Source organism: Nicotiana attenuata, chromosome 1, assembly GCF_001879085.1.
Source record: "Nicotiana attenuata strain UT chromosome 1, NIATTr2, whole genome shotgun sequence".
In the NCBI taxonomy this organism is placed as follows: domain Eukaryota; kingdom Viridiplantae; phylum Streptophyta; class Magnoliopsida; order Solanales; family Solanaceae; genus Nicotiana; species Nicotiana attenuata.
The window spans coordinates 71,849,265-71,855,656 of NC_031989.1; positions in this window are offsets into that span (position 1 = coordinate 71,849,265).

Here is a 6,392-nt window from a genome sequence, read left to right on the forward strand (position 1 = left end):
GTTTCTTGTTCTTCTTGTTGTTGCTGATTTTTGGGTGGTTCCAGCTCATGTGGGAGGTTGTTTTGAGTGTTTTAAGTTCTGTAAAATACTTTATTAAGTTTTCAATACCAACCCTAGGTGATTTCAAGTCTTCCAAAGTGATTCCAGTGCCGAAAAACCCAAATTTATTGCTAGTTTTGCTTCCTTGTTCTTGTGGCAGCATTGGAAGGATATTTCGTGGGGAATTAAGGTCAAATTGGAGTTTTTCTATCTGTTTAAAGGTAAGGAACCTCTTGCTCTACATGTATTTGAGATTATCAAGTTGCGGCTAAGTCGTTGAAGCTAGAACTTGTGAGTTATCTATCGAAAGGCTTGTTAGTAATGGTGTTGGTTGGTGGACTATTTTTGGAGGCTCAATATGATTATTATTGATGTTTATTGGGCTATTTGGTGATTGTTTTAACTTGTGGGGAGTCATATAAATAGGAGAGATGCTGTCCTTTTCATCGTAAAATAGGTTGTGGTCGATACATAATAGTTACTACGCTTAAACGATAACGATAGTGTCATTTCTCTTATTGTAGACTAAGGAGTCGTGACATTTGCATAGCTTGAGGTTGGGAAGTAATAAAAGGTATGTGAGGCTATCCCTTTCCTTCTTTTGCACGACTCCAATTGTACATAATGTAATGAACGAGCTTCCAAAGATACTCCACTCTTAGAAGCTAGCATAACTTACATTGTTTCCCTTCTTATGGAACGATGAATGTTGATGTTGCTTCTCTTATTCTTATGTTATCAATGTTGTTGGTACTTCCTGATTCTTATAAGATCCATGACGAAGAGTTAGTCCTAATAACGTACGGAGGTTACCAACACTACATCACTCCGAAAGGTTCGGAATGTGATTCTGATGAGTCCAGCATGCACTATATATATGTACCTATTTTAGTCTACCGATCCGCGCTATAGTCGGCCAAGTACGGCACCTATTGCCCAACCACTGATCAGTTGGGTTTTACCGAGCTCTACGTGGTCGGGTACGATTCTACTAAGCCTTATGATGGCCAGGTATGTTCTTACCGAGCCTATTACGGCCGGGTACGATATGATGATGATGATGACCACGGAGGCGTATGTTTTTAGAAATGTGTGTGTGTGTGTCATGCTTTTCATACCAGTCGCCCTCAGAGGCACTCAGATGTTACTGGTTGTATATTCTCTATCCATGTTGACATTACTGTTCTTACTTATGCTTTCCTGCCTTACATACTCAGTACTTTATTCGTACTAACGTCCCTTTTATTTTCTGGACGTTGCATGTCGTGTTGCAGGTCCCGATAGACAGGTAGACAAAGCTCCCCCACCATAGTAGGGTGCCCAGTTCTGGGTTATTGGCGAAATCCCTTCTCCGAACTTGTCATGGTCTTGGTATACATTTTTGTTATAGATATTATGGTTATGTCGGGGCCGTGTTCCGGCAATGTTGCAGCATTTATGTTCCTTTAGAGGCTCATAGACATGTGTCGACTCATGTATAGGTTGGATCGCCTTGTCAACTGATTTTTGTTGTATAGCCTCTCATGGCAGTTGTCGGCTCGTACATTATATATAGATTCATGATAGCCTTGTTGCCCATGTTATATATGCCCATGTCATTATCTGTCATTGTTGGCTGTTTAGGATTCATGTCTACCATTTATATTGATCTCGTCGGCCCTTATAGATAATAAGAAAGGTTGATAAAATGAACGTTGGTGCTCGGCAGGTATGGCCCGGGTGCCAATCATGGCCCTCCAGTTTGGGTCGTGACACAATACCTCTCGGTCAAAGAGTGATTTTGCCCAATTTGGCTTTCTCAAGTCCAAATGGGTATCAAATAAAATGGTTGATATGAACTCAAGTCGGGTTCTTACTATCTCTAATTTGAACCCTTTAATTAGGCTAATTAATTCTCTATTAACCTAATTCCTTGTTAGCCAAGTTATCCTAGACTAAGTCCCTCTTTCACAAGTAGAGACTAAGCCAAAAAGGCATGAATCAATATTTGCAACCATTAATTCTAAATTTGAAGCATGAATTAAGCTAAATAATCAACACCCAATCATAAACAAGCATTAAATTAAGTACTCATAAGGTTTACACTATAGGGTTAAGTCACAACCTTAGTAAAAATCGAGCTACTCATAGTCGGAATTGTAGAAAATAGAGAAAAATGTTAATTAAACCCATAATCAAAGATTAAATTGATGAAATTCAATGATTAAACACTAAAATAATCAAAAACTTCCTAAATGGAAAAATGTAACGGTTACAGTAGCTCAAACTTCGAAACTTGACCAAAAAAGGAGAAACTCGTCTATTTATAGTGGGCCAAAATTTGTTGACAAAAACGCCACTCGGGAGGTTCTGCGGCCGCACAATTCCATGTGCGGTCCTCAGATTTCTTCAATTGAACAGGAGCTGGGAATCTACAATTACGGCTGCAAAACAACTTCTACGGTCGCACAATTCTTTTGCGGTCCGCACTTCATCAAGGCTTCATGACTTGGGCTTTTGCACACTCTCTGAACTTGGAATTATTTGTCAGTGCAGACCCTGTTCTGCGGCCGCACAATTCATGTGCGGTCCGCACATTGGCCAAAGTTCTGTTGGCTGCTTTTACTTAGTATGCGGCCGCATATGGAATTCTGTGGTCCGCACTTTCTTCTGCGGCCGCAAAAATACTTCTACGGACCGCACTTCTTTGCTTCTGTGCCCTTTATTGCCTTGTGATTCGGAAAACTCCTTTTTTAGTCGGAATTTATCATGGGAGACCAAACTTCCAACATTCCAGCAATATGCACAATTTCATTAGATTTGGGAACATAAATCAATACTTTCGGACTAAAACAATAGGCAAAAGGTACTAATACGTAGTCAAAATCCCCACTTATCATGTGCCACCAAAGCAAACAGGAAATACCTTAGTGAACTTGTCCAACCTCTTCAGCCCCACGGACGACATAGTGGGCCTCTCAATGGGGTGAGTAGCAATGACAGGCTGAACTAATCCAACTGTTGGGACCGCTGAAGTCTGATATCCATGAGCTATCTTCTCTGGTGTTTGAGTGGCGGGAGTTTGGGATCCTCCCCCAGCCTGAGAGACAACTAGTGGCATAGAAAATACTCTGATCTCCGCTACACTCGCCATAAGTCCAACCAAGCGGACTAGAGCATCCTGAAGTACGGGAGTGGCTATGAATCCCTCCATGACCTGAGCTGGTCCAACTGGCAGTCTGAACAGAGATCTCCTCCTCTTGCTCGATCTGAGGCTCTGCAATAGGTGCTGCTGCGCGCTCTAGGTAGAGCTCTGCCTTTGCCTCAGCCCCGGCCCCTACCCCTGGTAGTGGCTGCAACCTGGGGCTCCAGCTCGTGGTCCACTATGGTGTGTCCTCACCATCTGTGAGAGAACAAGAATAGAATAATTCAAACTCCATGATAGAATAAAATCGCACGATAGAGAAGGAAAGAAGTGAAATTTTCCTAAAGCCCTATAGTCTCTAGAAGATAAGTACAGACGTTTCCGTACCGGTCCTCTAGACTCTACTAAGCTTTCTCATGACTCGTGAGACCTAGGCAACCTAGTGCTCTGATACCAACTCGTCACGATCCGAAATCCCCACTAGGGGACCGTGATGGCGCCTAACATCCACTTGCTAAGCAAGCCAACATTAGTACACAATTAATCATTTTAAATCCAATTTGAAAGTAGTTTAATAAGAAATAAAGCTGTAGAAATTCAAAATAGATATAATAACTCCAACGCTGACTAATCTAATCCCGAAGTCTGGTGTCACAAGTACGTGAGCATACTAAAAGTGCTACAACCAAATCTCCAAATAAAAATACAACTGTTTGAAAGAAATAAATAGTAAAACAAGATAAGGAAGGGGCCTTCAGGGGCTGCGATCGCCGTGCAACTATACCTCAAGGCTCCGTGAAAAGCTAATTCGAGCGAGCCTCCACTAACTACTGCTAGGACGAACACCAGAATCTGCACAATAAGTGCAGAAGTGTAGCATGTATTATCGACCATATGCACTATGTAAGTGTCGAGCCTAACCTCGACGAAGTAGTGACGAGGCTATAACAAGTCACTCAGTATAAACTTGTACGAATATAAATGAAATAATAGCAGAAATAGGGGAAAGCAAGAATTTAACATGAAATAACTAAAAACACATAATAGAGGGCCCCAGAATAACAATTATGCTCAACTTCTCAATTCAACGCTGATATAGTAACAACAGTTAAACACAGTAAAATATGACTTCTCCGTTGCGGTGCGTAACCCGATCCATAATTATATATAAATAGCAAATCTTTTCTGTTACTGTGTGCAATCCGACCCACAAATATATATATATATATATATATATATATATATATATATATATATATATATACACACACACACACACACTCAATTCCAAACAGTAATACCAATATCCTTTGCGGCGTGCAATTTGATCCCATACAATAATACCAATAACCATTGTGGCGTACAACCTGATCTCGCTCAATAATAATATAACTGAACATATACAATCAATTACGGCGCAACTCAAATAAAACGCAATAAAAGAATTACATACTTAAAGACATAAAGCGATAGAAGTAGCTATCTAATAACACACAAGGTCAAAAAGCAAGTAAAGAAGTCAATAAAGAAAGACACTGATACATGGAAACAATTAGAAATTAAGGTATGTTACAAATAAAGGCATGAATTTTACAAGTAAAGCATTTAACAAGTAATAACATGGATTAAACGAATGCGTGAAATACTTGAAAATAATAAATAAATATTCCAACCCACATGCTTAACCCGGGACTACGTATATACACTCGTCACCTTGTATATACGCCGTCCCCATACATGAATCAAATAGCAAATAATCCATTCAAGTCCAAGGTTAACCACGACACTTACCTCTTCCTGCAACAAAATCAGTGATCAACCATGCTTTTTCCTTTAGAATTAGCCTCCAAACTAATAAAATCTAGCCAAATATAGTTCAAATAATTCAAAATAAGCTTTAGAAACTACCCACGAGTGAAAAAGATTCAATCTTTAATGAAATTAGAAAAAGTCAACAAAAGTCAACCCCGGACCCGCTTGGTCAAAACCCGAGATTCGAACCAAAACTCGATTACCCATTCACCCTCGAGCCTGGTTATGTGATTTATTTCGTAATTCGACCTTAATTAGAGGTCTAAATCTCAATTTTGCAAAATCCCTAATTTCTACCCTAAAACCCCTAATTTCTACTATGAAATTCATAGATTAAGGTTAAAAATTAATAGGTGATTATGGAAATACATCAAAACTAGTTAAAAATCACTAACCAATGAAGTTGTGATGAAAATCTCCTCAAAATCCTCTCTAGTCTGAGCTCTAGCTTTCAAAAATGGTGAAGAATGACCAATTCCTGACTTTCAGCTTTTAAATAGCTGGGCGTCAGGTGTTCTTCGCGTTCGCGAAGCACCTGACGCGTTCGCGAAGAGCACTGGCCAATTGGCCTTCGCGTTCACGAGGTCCGCATTGCGTTCGCGAAAGCTTATTCCCCAGTATGCCTTCGCGTTCCATCCCCAGGTTCGCATTCGCGATGAAGACCATCCTGCTTCCCTATCCTCTCCCCAAAGCAACACGTTCGTGAGTGGTCCATCGCGTTCACGAAGGGTAATCCCCCCAATGCTTCGGGATCGCAAAGGGTAATCCCCCCAGTGCTCCGCGTTCGTGACCTATCTCTCTTGTTCGCAAAGAGTAGCCAGCCCTAGCCTAAATTTTTCCCTTCGCGATCGCGTAGTACTATACACCAAAAGAAAAACCAGCACTCATCTATGTCCAAAAATGGTCCGAGACCAATTTGAAATATGCACATAAATGTAATAACATCATATAAACTTGCTTGCTACCTCAAATCATCAAAATAACATCAAATAACAATAATTGATCATCAAAACTCAAGATTTCAACTTGGAAACTCATTTTTATAATTTTTCACAAAATGCATCGAAACTCACTCGAGTCATCCCGCACCCCAACCAAACATGCGTACAAGTCCAAAAATATCATACTAACGTACCAGAATTGTCAAAACACCGATCCAAGGTCGTTTACCAAGAATGTTGACCGTGGTCAACTCAAGTTGTGTTTAAAGCCAAAAATCATATTTTCTTTAAAATTTCACGTAACATGCAAGTCATATAACATCTAATAAAGCTATGAGAGGTCTCGGAACACGAAAATAAGGTCTAATACTCAAAACAACCTATCAAGTCATTACAACAATACTGATACAATTATCAATATACGTGATACAAACTGCAATACATTTTTTAAAAATTATGATACAGTTGTGATATTC